Below are 14,776 nucleotides of genomic sequence, written 5' to 3'. Positions count from 1 at the left end.
TTTTGGACACAGTTATTTAGTAATTGGATAAAGGAACGTTTGAAAACAAAAACAAAGGATCATACATAAAAGTTTAATTTACGTTGTATGGATTATTTTTGCTAATTCTTTAAGACTCTGATCCAGACAGGCACCAAATCAGTCACGAGGCCTCCTTTTCCCTGCTGAGCCATGGGATTCCTTCTGTGTCCCATCCCCTTCCTCTGTCAATCACCTCCCCTCTGACGTTGAAATAATATCCATGACTAATACTTTCTGAGCTCTTACTATGAGGCAAGAACTAAGGGTTTTCCATATATTAGTTCTCAATCCCAGTGTGAATTCAATTATATATATCTTATTATCACCCCAGTTTTGTCCATGAGGAAACTGTCCATGAGCACTGGTGGCTTAACAACTTGTCCTTCACAATACACTAGCAAGTGGTGAAGAGGTGATTTGAGCTATTCCGTCTAGCTCCAGAGCCCATGATTTTGGCTACTCTGTTGAAATACCTGTGCCCTGTATCCCATAATTCTATAAGAAGTTCCCACCAAACACAAAAAACCTTAGCTCTTGTTACTTTTTTTTTTTAAGTGAAAAAGTAAGATCAGTGCAGGATTTACTACTTTTCTGCACTACCAGATCAAGTTTATGATGCCCTGGTCCATAATAGCTAGCGGGTCTTAAGCAGTACTATCTATTAATGCTGTTCTAGCAGGTATACTTCCTACCCCTTTATCAGCAGGTATATACACACACACATACACACACACACACACACACACACACACACACACACATATATATACACACACACATATGTGTATATACACATATATATGTGTATATATGTATATAAAATTTATGTACATATACAGTGGTACCTCGGTTTTCAAATGTTTCTGTTGACAAACATTTCGGTTTACGAACATCGTAAATTTTATGGATCTATGGTATCATTGGATAGTAAAACTCATGCTAAATTTGCAGTTTTAGGGATTGATTTTAAATGTCTGGAATGGATTAATCCATTTTGCATTACTTTCTGTGGGGAAACCGTGCCTCGGTTTTCTAACGTTTCAGAACTCGAGTGGTCTTCTGCAACGGATTATGCTCGAAAACCCAGGTACCACTGTATATGTATGCATGTATAGATGAGGGAGGCGGTATTATCCTCATTTTGCAGATGAGAAACCTAAAGCACAGGAAGATGCTTTTCCAGTGCCAATCAGCTAAAAAATAGCAGAATCTTAACTACCATGCTACCCTACCTTGCTAATAATTTCACATCAGTGAAAAATCCTAAGATTCACATAAAGCCTTGACCTATGATCATAAAATAAAATGAACTCACTATAAACACAAATGTACATGCCTAATTCCTGGTCCCTTTAATTTTCTAATTCCAAAAAAAAGTTTTATGCCATTTTTAAGCCATAAATACCATCTTTATGCTAGTCTATATCTCTGACCCCAAACAATTCTTTACGCTAGAGCAGTATTTCTCAGGAAAAAATGATGTTGAATTAGTTCTGAGTAATCTTTTAGTTACCTTTTCGTGTGGAGAGGAGGACAGAGGGAAATATGCAAGATGTGTATTTTTTTTTTTTAAGATGCGTATGTTTTAATTGTGAAATTGTTGACACTTTCTCTCATGATTCATATGACAACCACTGCTTATTCAGCAGTGGTTGTCATAGGAATAGGGGCCACCTAACACTGGGCCAGTTTCCGTTGTCTGGGCCAAGGCTCAAGGGCAAATTGAAGTAGGCAGCCCACCAGTCTGCATACTTTTTATGCATGCTTCCACTTCTCTTTCCTCCCAATTCCCTCTCATCACCCTCAGTTCTGCAGTGTACTTCCCTGGGTACCAAACTTAAAGTGATGAGAGGTGTTTCTATGGTAAGGACAGAGAAAGGGCAGAAAAGAGCAAGCCCTGCCTTTATGCCAGTCTATATCTCTCAAATGCCAAACAATTCTTTCCCCTAGAGCAGTATGTTTCAGAACGTGTCAGCTTAATGAGCTAGGGTATGTTAAATTAACTAAACAAGGAGACTATTACATCGATATAGTGCTAATGCAGTGGTGGCCTGCTAAGTAAGCCAAAATCTATGCCTGTGAATGTCTCAAGTTTACAAAATCAAAACGCTAAGGACAACTAATCCCAAACAGCCCACTAGGCTTTAAGCTATAGTCAATCAAGTAATTTCCTTTCTTGTGTTTTCTGTACTTTATCTGTGCAGGTTTTTCCCCGGGCTCCAGTTGGCAGAGTGCTCCTAACTGCTTCTGGTTTGATGCTACCCTGTTGAATCAATTTTTGCTCAAATAGATTTTACTCTTAAAAGGTGAACTGAGGCATATTAAACATATTAACAGTGTGTATGTTAACAATTTAGACCCCTAAGCACCCCCATAGCTGTATCTGAATCAGCATGGGGGGGGGCACAGAGTAGTTAGGGCACAGCAATCTGCCATTTTTGTAAGCTCTCCCAGATGATTCTGAGACTCCTTGATAGTTTCAAAACTTCTAACCCAGAGAAAGGGGATAAATGGGCTGATAAGTGGACATGTTTGAAGGAAAATAAAGTGACATCCTGAGAACCCAGAGTTGAGAGATGCTCTTACAAGTGTCTCTGGGAGGTGCGGCCGTGCACTCTCCGCGCCTCATAGTCTTGCCTCACAAAATTGAGGAAATCAAGGACTTCCTGCTCAAAGACAGGCGAAAGGACAAACCTGTCACATCAAGAAAGATAAGGATAATGTGAAGTTTAAAGTTCGAAGCAGCAGATATCTTTACACCTTGGTCACCGCAAAGAGAAGGCAGAGGAACTGAAGCAGTTCCTGCCCCCAGGTTTGGCAGTGAAGGAGCTGAAATGAACTAGACATGCTGATCTGAACTGTATTAAAATTTTAAAATTAGAGAGAGAGAGAGAGAGAGAGAGAGAGAGATGCTTCTACAATGTTATGCTCTTGAGAAGCTCTGAACCCTGTGGCTTCTTTCCCAACAAATAAACCACCTCTCTCTCACCCCACAGACTCCACTTTATCCCTTTGCAGCTTCTGGTCTGACAGAAGGATGGCCCCTGGCCATGGACTTCTGATTTATAACAAGAAAAGACTGGGTGGTTAGGACAGTCCAGTCCCTCTCTGTCCAACAGGTTAGAGACAAGTTTCCGGCACCCTGAGCTTTCTCTGGATGCTTTTTATCACAGAATTAGTGCCACATTTGGTGATTGGGTTCCCTTATACTCCAATTACTGATTCTTTTATTGATACAGATATATAGATATAGATATCTATCTATATAGGTAAATGTTTTCCATAACAGGGGTCATAAAATTATGGCCAGTGGGCAAATTCCAGCCTGCTTATTATTTTTGTAAATAAAGTTTTGTTGAAAGTCAGCCACATTCATTCACTTACATGCTGTCTATGGGTGTTTCCACATTCTAATAGAGAGTTACATAGATGTAACAGAGACTATATGCTCCATAAAACCAAAAATATTTACTATCTGACCCTTCACAGAAAATGCTGGTCAACTCCTGGTCTAGAAGATCATATTATAGATTTTAGTTATCTACTACTATTACTGTATGGCAGACACTTTACTAGGCCCCTTTTAAAGTTACCTTTAATGCTCCCAATAACCTTGCTATTTATATTATAATCATGATATTCCTGAGGAAAGGGCCTTAGAGAGGTCAGCCCATATAGAATTTGAGGACTGCCTCTTCGTCCCAAGAGAGGTCTTCCTGACCACTTGGCAATCCCTCCACTCTAACCTATTTCATTTTCTAACAATTATGAATTCCTACAATCATTTTATTTAGTTGATGACTTCTACGTGGATCTTCCGTCTCCTTTCAGTGGAATGCAGTCTCCTTGCAAGCAGAGCTTTAAGTTCCATTCACTTTTTCAACTCACAGCCTGGATGAAAGTCAAGCATGCAAGTTGCTGTTCAGTCAGTCAGTATTTGATATCTAGCTCTCCTAGTAATAATAAATGTTTATATTGTCTTCTTTCCTAAACTATAACATCTGGGTAGAAACTGAAGTATATAGTAAATTTGTATGTATTTATTTAGCAACAGTGGAAAATACTTTCTTGAGATCCCGGGAAGCATATAAGTACTCTGGAGGAGAACTGGGCTAGGTGTCGATTTGGTGCAATATAGTATAATTGGCAAATTACCACAGTCACTCTTTTGGGGACTTAATAGAGTTAATCAGGAACATATATGTCAGGAAAAAAATATCAGCTTTTTACTTAGTTAAACAGTAACTCCAAATCAACATGATAGGATTCCTCATTTAACCCCTTAGAAGTTTGGGAGTTCACAGATTGCTACATCCTGTCCCCTACTGGAAGAGAGAGTAACAACAAATAGTAACTAGTAGTTTAAAAGTACTTCAACAGTTTTTTAATCTGGAAACAAAATTTTTCACTTTGCTAGAGTAAATTACATACTCAGTTGCATTCTCCCCTCTATTTCCTTCTACTTCCAAAATAAACAAACAGTGAAGCAACAGGAATATAAGATGGCTTCCAGTGAAATAGAAAAAAAGAAGCCTAATACAGGACATGTTTTAAGAACAAAAATAATCTTTTATTTTTCTATAATTATTTAAAAAGTGTGAGCTGTTTAGTAATTACTTGTTTATATAAACTCTTACTATCTGGCATTCTCTTGAAAAATGTAATTGTAAGGGGTTATCTGACTTCTAAAAATTAAACATTTTCTGAATATTGGAGATAGCACATATTTATATTATATTAGCTCATTTACTTCAGTTTCTCTTGAACTCTTAATAATATATAAATGTAGCCTGTGGATTTAAAAATACTCTCATGAGATACTATTAATATGTTTCTTTTATAGATAAGACTGATTTTTTTCTTCTGCCCAAATTTGTCCCTTCCATTTCCATAACTCACCCTACCAAAGCCCATATCTGTGTGGAGGTAAATAAAGCCACTCCTAACACATAATCCTGTGCCCATCCAGAGGAGGACACCATTCTACAAACCAGCATTTTGACATCTGCAGGTATATGGCTTTAATCAATAATCTGCACTATATATTTTTAAGCATTGGCTAAATAAGCCAACTCCGCATTGCTTTTTTTGACATTTCCAAAATCTTGTTTAAAATGTCTGATATATGACCCAGACAGTCTAAGAGACAGGTTTACTACCATATCTCCCTGTACCTTTAACCCCTACCCTTGTGCTAGGTAAGTTACAATATTATAGAACAAAGCGTCTATGCCTCCCCGTTATGGGTTAATGCTGTTCCTCTAACTTTAGGACTGTGACACAAGAAGTTTCCATGTGGAGAATATATTTTTCTTTTGTAAAACTGGTACCAAGTTCTTGGTTTGAATGTTTCTATATCATCAACCAGTCTAAAGCTATAAGCCTATATACTAAAACCATTTTTCTTAAAATCACGACAAGGCAAAGCTTTTACTTTTTAGTAGACTTTTACTGGAGGGTAGGAAGAACCATTTTGGTTAAAAGCATAAACTCTGAAGTCAGATGGCCTGCTTTCAGATTCCAACTCTCTTATGTACTAGCTATGTAACTTTGGGCATGTTCTTTTACCTTCCTTTGCCTCAGTTTACTCATCTGTACAATGTGAATATCAATGATACCTGCCTCATAGGGTAGTTGTAGAAGCAAAAGAAATTCACCCATAAAAAGACCCTCAGAACTAGGCCTGACACACAGTATGCATTCAAGGCATGTCTGCAGCAAATTTGTTTCTGCTCCTGACCCTGTTGACAGGAGGCTCAGAGCTACGGTAAATGTCCCACTCTTTTGCTGTAACTAATTCATCCCAGACACCATCTTCGTCTGTCCCGCTCCTTCTTTGATTTACTTAATATAATTGATCTGTTTCATATCACCTTTATTAATATAGTCTGACTTTAAATATTTTAAGGACTTGAACAAGATTTAAATTATAAATAAAGTAGATTAAATTAAGTTTGGCCTCTGTGGCCAATTATTTCAAACCAGCTTACTTAATATTCTGCTTTGTAAAATACTCTTAAGGAAGGTCACCTCAATTTCAGAAAACACATCTTAGAATATGATGATCTTCCGTGTGCAGGAAAATCCAGAAATAAAAAACATTTTATTTTCATATGAGGTTACTTTGATGGCACACATTGCTGTTATTGTTTAATAAATTCATTGCTGTTATTGTTTAATAAAAAAGAGATACCTCTTAAAACGTCAAATGTGCTGATGGGTTTCCATGTTCAGTGAGTTTCAGAGGAGCACAGGACAGCTGTTGTCCACTGGCCCTGAGTTTGGAATACATTAACATCAAGCTTCCAGCGGAGTCCAATTCTGGTTAAAGGGTGTAAGAGGGAAGCCAGTATGGAGTTCATCAGAACAGACAGATCTGGTTTATACGAGACTCTTAGAGCCCTCCTGGGACAAATGTGGATAAAACTTGTCAAAATGGCTCGGTGTCCTCATGACTTAAGCTCTCAAACACAAGTGAGGAACAAAGGCTGTCTTTACCTCTTGGGGAGTGCCCCTCCAGATAAATGGGGATCATTCCTCAAGGGTTCTATTCTGGGTACCTAATCGCTGGGGATAGAATGTTTGGGCTGCATAACAAGAAGGATTAATTTTATTGCTCTCTGATCAGCCTTAAGGAAGTATTTCAAGTATCAAAAGGAGCGTGCCTGAAAATGAAAAAGGTGAAGAAAAAAAATTGCAACACAAGAAACTGGATGGAGCAAGTCTGTCTTACTGGGGAAACGGAGTGGAGATGGCGACAGGGTTATTAACAAAGGAAGAAAACAGCAAGAAATATGCATTATCATTGTTCACTATCAGCCAACTGAGTGTGACTAAGGGAACTATTCAGGAATGCCCACAGGTGACGGTTAAGGAATAATTTTTAGGAGTGGAAAGAAAGAGAAAATGCTAGTATTCTAGTGGTTTCACTTAAGGGGCAATACTAATATTCTTGTCACCCTTGTTATTTTTGTCTTAGGCAGTGAAAGCTGGAGAATGTTACTTACAGTATAAATAAGATAAGGGTACTGCCTTCCAGAACGCATTGTTAGAAGACACACACTTGAAATGTGAAGTCATCTGTCCCCACCTGCAAATGGTATTTGTGCCCCACACTACATTGAAGCAGTACTCAATACTTCTCACAGCTCAGAAGGAATCCTGTGTTACCCAAAGTGTTATTCTTAATGTACATTTAGGGCTCTCATATGGAGGAAGATGGGGACAGCAAAAAGTAACACCACAGAATTACCAGAAAAGTATTTAATACCTTAACCAAATGGTTCTGTTGTCTGAAACTTATTCTGCCCTACAGTACCAGAAATGTGCTCCTTTACTGCCCGGCCTCATTAACTTTTTTCTTCCTCCTGGATTCCCCCCCTCCACCAACGAAGTTCAAATGTCTCTACCACTTATGAGACAAAGCAATTCAATATGCCCCCAATTCTGTATGTCATCTTCATCCTCACCACCACGAGCCTCAAGGTCATGACCGTAACAAACATTATTGTGTACTTACATGTCCAACACTCTTCTAACGATTAGCTCATTTAATCCTCACAAAGACCCAAAGGTTTTAGTTTTATTATTATCATTTGCATATGTTAGGCGTAGAGGTGAGATAACTTAACAAAAGTTAGATAAATTGTACAGTTTGAGATAGAGCAGGGCTTTCAGATGCAGGCAGCTGAAACGCCAGTCTGTGGTCTTAGCTGTGGACATGGCTTCTGATGTCACATTTCCCATCCTACTCAGCAAATAATGGCCCGCTGGTTAACAGTACACAGCTGCGCACACAATGCAATAAAAACTCGTAATCTTTTTTCTACTATAAAAGGTTAAATAACGAAATAGTGCACAGAACATCTGAACCAGCCAAAGGGAAGGCCTCTTCAGTAAAGTCTTTACATAGTGAGGTGAGTTTTAAGAGATGCATAGAAGTTCAACAAGCAAAATATGACACTGTAGCTATAGGCAATGTGGAAATGTGTGGTTTATGTTGGAATCTGTGAGACTTTTGATTGGAGGACACATTATTTGAGGAAGAATGGCTAGAGCTGCAGCTAGAAAAAAAATGAAAGAGAGACTCGAGGCAAGATAATATTTTGAATGCCAAAATAAATATGTGATTAAATTTAGGTAGTAGAATTTCAGAGATTTTTAGCAGGGAAATTAATCAGATTCATATTTTGGAAAATTCCAAGTGCACAATGGAGAATAAATCGGAGGAGGTCAAAAAGTTTGTGTGTGGAGTAGGCATAGGACTGGATGCAAAGATATGAGTTAAGCCACTATGCTTGTTAAAACAATAGCCTTAATTTCAGTCTCAATTCCAAATGCCCAAAATATCTTCATTTCCTTTTTTCGTTTTCTTTTTTTTTCTTTTCTTTCATAAAGGCAAGTTATTGCAACAACCATTTTCCTTAGATATTTTTCTTTTAATCAATGTTCAATATTTTCCTCCTGTGTTCTAGAAGAGAGATCATCAGAAAGCATCCAAAAACTAATTTATTATCTTTCCTTAAATCTATTTTCTTCTGCTTCGAATTCCTACATTTAGGTTCATTCATTCATTGATTAAACAAATGTTTGTTTGCTGTGTGACTACTACCAGTAGGCACATAAACCTATTCCTTCCTAATTTTTTTCTGCCTTAAGATGGATTGTTACCTTTTGGGGAGGGTTGACCTAACTGAGACCTTGAGACAAGATTTTAACACAAGGTAAGAGGGTGAATTGCCCACTGAAGGCAATTGAAAAGGCCAGATCTCCAACTAGAATATGCTTGGGGAGATTTCTCTCCTCTCTCTCTCAATGTCTCTGATCTTTGATAAATCTAAAAATATTTGAGAAGGCTCCAGAAGGTCAGAGATAATATGATCTTTGCCACAGAGAAGCAGCCTGGAAGCATGGCAAAGAGGTCACTGATGGGTAATCCTAAATTTAAATGAAATAATCTGTATCCTATAAACCAGATAATCTCTGTGATGATAATTTGCCTGTGTTATCCTCAAGTCCTTTGAAAAATCTTGTTTCAAAGTTCCAACCATCTCCATTAAAGGATAAAAGCAGTCTTATTTCCACACATAGCCCCACCATTGAAGAGAAGGAGTGCTCCCTTAAGGACAGTGAGATGAAGATAATTATTTTAATGTTACAGAACAAAAAAATCAAGAAAAGGGGCCTTCCGGTTTTAGCTTTGACATGTAAAGACCTTGGAAGTTGTCTCTCCCATACTAATAAGAAAAAGCTGAACAAAGTTAACTTTATCCCAACTGGGGAAAGACATCCCCACTCTCTGCATTTTCCCCCAATCCTTCCTGTCTCAAGTAAGGGGTGAGGAGCTACACTACCAGAGAAACCTATGAGAAGGTGGAAGCCCAGAGACAAAGGACCGCTAAAAGACTGAGATTGAGTCATAGCATTGTAGAATGCTCTCCCTCCCACACACCTTACCACTACACCAACAGGGTTTCACTATATTAGTGGATTACAGCTAAACAAAAAGTAGGATGTCTATTTTCTCTGAGGAGAACTTAAGATAGCCAAAGTCAAGAAGAAGGAAAACAAAACAAAACAAAACAAAACAACTCAACCCTAAATCAAAGGCACTCAAGGAATTTGAAGCCTCTGGTACCCTCAGTTACAGCAAACATTAAACACACACAAGGCCTGGACACATGAACATAAATCCTCACACTAAAAGCCAATTCACTTCAGTTGCCATTACCCACTGAAATATGTCTGGCTTTCAAAAAATTATACGACATACAAATACATAGCAAAACAAACAAAACAAAACAACAACAACAACAGAAAACCCTCACAATCTGAAGAGACAAAGCAAGAATCAGACCAGACACATATAGCACAAATATTAAAATTAACAAACAGGGAATTTAAAAAAACTATAATCAATATAGTTATTGGATAAAAAGACAACATGACAGAACACAGGTAATGTTAACAGAGAGATGGAAACTCTAGGAAGGTATAAAAATTAATGCTAGAAATCAAAAACACTGTAACAGAAATGGAAGGCTTTGCTGGGCTTATTGGGAGACTGGACACAGATGAGAAAAACAGTGCACTTGAAGGAAGGACAGTAGAACCTTCTCAAACTGAAAAGAGAAAAAAGTTTTAAAAAACAAAACATCTAAGAAACATGGAACAATTTTAAAAGATGTGGCATATGCATAACTGGAATATCAGAAGAAGAGGAAAATAAAATGAAGCAGAAGAAATATTTGTATTAATAATGGCTTGGAACATTACAAAATGAATGACAGAATCACAACCACAAGTATAGGTAGCTCAGATACAGGAATACAGAAACTTCAGGTTTATCAAGCAAATAAACATTAAAAAACAAAAACAAAAAACTGGCAAGTACTTCTGGTTTATAATCCATCCAGCATATAACAAACTTAGAAGTTGCCTCTCCATCTTAACAGCAAGCAAAAATCTGAACTGAAAAAGCAACTCTTCTTAGATTTTTAAGAGAAGTGAGATCATAGGGCAAAACAGCTCCCAAAATTGGAGAAAGCAGCAATGAACAGAGAATCACAACTTACTGGGGCAAAACACCATAAGCAGAAAACTAGGTGGGAACCAGTTCTGGGGTAGGAAAAGCTGGACTGTAAAACCTGGACTGTAATTAACAAACTCCTAGAGGCACAGTGTGAACAAATCTGAGAATTAAAAACTCCAGGAGGATACAGTCTTAAGCCCCTCATCCCCACACACTTTTTGAGGTATATCTCCAGCAGATCTACCTGATCCTTACAACAAATTTCAGAGAAAAATCCCCTTGTGCTTCCAGCAGTGGGAGGGGACAAGGAATCAGTTTGAAAATACACCAGAGTGTTCTGTTTTTGTTAATAAGACCTACCCTCAAGAAAAACTATCTCACTAGAGCCTAATCTACTTGGATTTCATCAAACAACCTGGGGGAAGGGACATAGCTAACTCTAGCCCACTGCAGCCATCCTGTCTCACCTAAGAGGGGAATAATCCAAGAAACTTTTTGTGACGTTCCCAATCCAGAGGCACAGGCTTACTAAAAGACCAAGACCTAATTACAGGTTTAGAGACTGCTTCCCTGCCTTCCGCATTTTACTACATTAACCAAAGGCCTATTTCAGCAGTTCTCTTTGCCCAGTAAATCATATCTGGATATTAAGAAAAAATAACAAGACATATTAGGAGGAAAAACAAAAATAAAAACACAGTTTGATGACACAGTGCAAGCAAAGCATCAGAACCTGACATGGCAGGGACATTGGAATTATCAGACTGGGAATTTAGAACTATGATTAATATGCTAAGTGTTTTAACTGATAAAGCAGATAGCATGTAAGGACAGATGGGCAAAGCAAGCAGAGATGGAAATCCTAACACCAAAAAGAATTGCTAGAGATAAAAACAAATAAACAAACAAACAAAAAACACTAACCAAAATGAAGAAAGCTTAGGATGAGCTTATTAGTAGCGTAGACATACCTCAGAAAAGAATCTCTGAGCTTAGGATAGCTCAGTAGAAACCCTGAAAACCAAGAAGTAAATAGAACAAAGACTGAAAAACACAACAATATCTAAGCATTGTGGGGCAACTACAAATTTATAACATACACCTAATAGAAATACTAGAGAAGAAGAAAAAGAAACAAAATTTGAAATAATGACTGAGAATTTCCCCAAATTCTTATCAGACACCGAAGCACAGATCCAGGAAGCTCAGAGACCAAGCAGGATAAATTCCCCAAAAAGCTACATGTAGGCATATTATCTTTAAACTACTAAAAAAATCAAAGACTTTAAAAGAATAATGAAAGAAACCAGAGGAAAAAAATACCTTGCCTATAGAAGAGCAAAGAATTACATCCAACTTCTTCCCAGAAACCATGCAGGAAAGAAGAGAATGAACTGAAATATTTAAAGTACTGGAAAAATAAAGACTTTCTTGTACAAACAAAAGTTGAGGGAATTTGTTGCCAGTAGGCATATCTTCAAAGAACTGTTAAAAAAAATTCTTTAGAGAGTAGGCAAATGATGAGGTAAAAACTCAGATCCAAATAAAGAAAGGAAGAGTGCTGGAGAAAGAATTGGTGAAAAAATTAAAAGCTTTTATTTTTCTTATCCCTAATTGATCTGACAACAAAACCACAAAAATAGTACTTATAATATATGTTATCATTATTCTTTAATGGAATCTAACCGTGACCAATGACATGAAAAACCATTGTTGTATTTCAACTATAATAATAATAATAATGCCTTACATTCAAAAATCCTACCCACTAATTGAAATTATCATCACTCATTCATTGACCTACCAGCCCCATCAGATACTTCTTCATGATGAAACTTTGGATCCTATCTAGGAATCTACCTAGCCCAACAAATCCTAGCAGGACTTTTTCTAGCTATACACTATACCATCAGACACAATAACTGCTTTTTCCTCTGTAACCCTTATCTGCCAGGACATAAATTACAGCTGAATTATCCAATATCCACGCACCAACAGAGAATCCACTTTCTTTATCTGCTTTTTTCTCCATGTAGGATGGGGTCTATATTAGGGATCTTATACATTCTGAAAGACATGAAATACTGAAATAACTTTACCGTTCACTGTAATAGTTAAAGACGATGTCAAGTATCTTTCTGAGGAGCAACAGCCATTAGAAATCTCTTTTCAGCAATCCCTTACGTCGGAACCAACCCGGTCTAATGAATCTCAGGTGGGTTCTCAGTCGATAAAGCCACCCTCACCTGATTCTTTCCTTCCACTTCATCCTTCTACTGATTATCTCAGCCCTAGTAATTGTCCATTCACTATTTCACCACAAAATGGGATCTAACAACCGTTACAGGAATTCCACCTGACACAGATACAATTCCATTCCATCCATACCATACAAAGATATCCTAGGACTTATTCCTAATTTTAGCATTATTAATATTATTCTTATTTTCACCTGACCTCCCAGGAGATCCAGATAATGACACCGTAGCCAATCCCCTAAATCTTCCCGCATACATCAAGCCAGAATGATACTTCCTATTTGCTTATGCAATCCTCTTATCCATTCCCCACAAACTAAGAAGGATAGTAGCCCTAATCTTCTCAGTCTTAATCCTAGCTATTATACCTGTATACCAGACCCCAAAACAATGGGATGTTTTGGGAGCATGACATTCCGACCTCCTTGCCAATGCCTGGTCGGAGTACTAGTAGCAGATTTATTTACACTGACATGAATTGGAGGACAACTAGTTGAACATTTATTTATTATCATCAGCCTACTGGCATCCAGTCTACATTTTTTCCTTATTTGTATATAATTAACCCTAAAATATTACAGAAAATAATATCTTTAAATGAGTCTTGTTGTGTACTTATTACCCTGTTCATGTAAACCAGAGGAGAACAATAATTCCCCCAAACATCAAGGAAGAAGCTCAATTACCACCATCAGCACCAAAAGTTGAAGTTCTACTTCAGCTACTCCTTGGAAGGTCCTACATGAGTGGAATGAAATTAATTTTATGTATTATGCCAGTATTGAAATATTTTTACAATTCATCCATCATTCTATACTTCATGCATTAGCTTATATACCACATACATAGTACATAAATGATTTATAGTACGTAATACACACTATGTATAACTGTGTATTATTTACCGCATGCATATAAGCATGTATGTTAAACTATATATACAGAGGATGTGAAAAAATGTATACACATTTTAAGAAAGAAAAAAACTATTAAAATTGTAATACCCAATATATACTAATAACAAAAGATGAATAAAAGTTATGTGCATACATTTTTTTGGCACCCCTGGTATTATATAACACATTAATGGCCCTCTGACAGTCTTATTTCACCACATGACTTTACATGCCGCAATAACATGCTTGATGTTACATAGTACAAACTATTATTGATCGTTCATACCACATTGGCAAATCATTTCCAGTCAAAACATGCATATCATAATTGATAATCAATTCTTAATTACCAAGATTCAAGAAAACAGTAACCCTTCCACAAAAGTACCCCTTTTATCGTTCTCGGCCCATTGATCATTAGTGTTTCCCAGCATCCGGTTCTTACTTCAGGATCATCTCACCTAAAATCACCCACTCTTTCCCCTTAAATTAGACATCTAGAGGGATTAATGACTAATCAGCCCATGTAGATACATACTGTTGTGTCATGTCTTTGGTATGTTTTAAATTTATGGTGTGTTTTAAATTTATCCAGGTATGGCCTCCAAAGGCCTTCACACAATCAAGCAACTTGTAGCTGAGCTTATACTGAATATATCACCAACATCAAAAACTACCAAATGTAGTTCAGTTAATGGTCACAGGACATAATCATGGCTTCCTCGCATGGCAGGTCTAAATGTACAATGATTTAAATTTTATCTGCCAGCATGAAAAAACCATAAGGTACAATTTAGTCAATGGTTACAGGACATAATGAAGATTTATACATGTGTTTACGCATATATGTAAATATATATATATATATATATATATATATATTTACATATATATGTATATGCCTATGTTTACACATACGTTTATGCATATGCACACGTGCTAGCCTGTACTAATAATAACTAGCTTAAAAAACACCTCCTACCACCCTGTTAAACATAATGTATGCAATTATTAATATATTGCCAAACTCCCAAAACAAGATTAAGTATACAATAATACATAAGGCCTAT

At 37.1% G+C, this 14,776-nt stretch overlaps 1 pseudogene; it reads left to right on the top strand.

The window, feature by feature from the left end:
- The first annotated feature begins 2,597 nt into the window (after window positions 1-2,597).
- LOC117011673 (60S ribosomal protein L38-like) lies at window positions 2,598-2,859 on the top strand (annotated as a pseudogene).
- Window positions 2,860-14,776: the final 11,917 nt, after the last annotated feature.

This window comes from Rhinolophus ferrumequinum, chromosome 19 (genome assembly GCF_004115265.2).
Source record: "Rhinolophus ferrumequinum isolate MPI-CBG mRhiFer1 chromosome 19, mRhiFer1_v1.p, whole genome shotgun sequence".
Classification (NCBI taxonomy): Eukaryota; Metazoa; Chordata; class Mammalia; order Chiroptera; family Rhinolophidae; genus Rhinolophus; species Rhinolophus ferrumequinum.
Note: the sequence above shows the minus strand (reverse complement) of the source record. Positions and strands in the feature narration are given on the sequence as shown.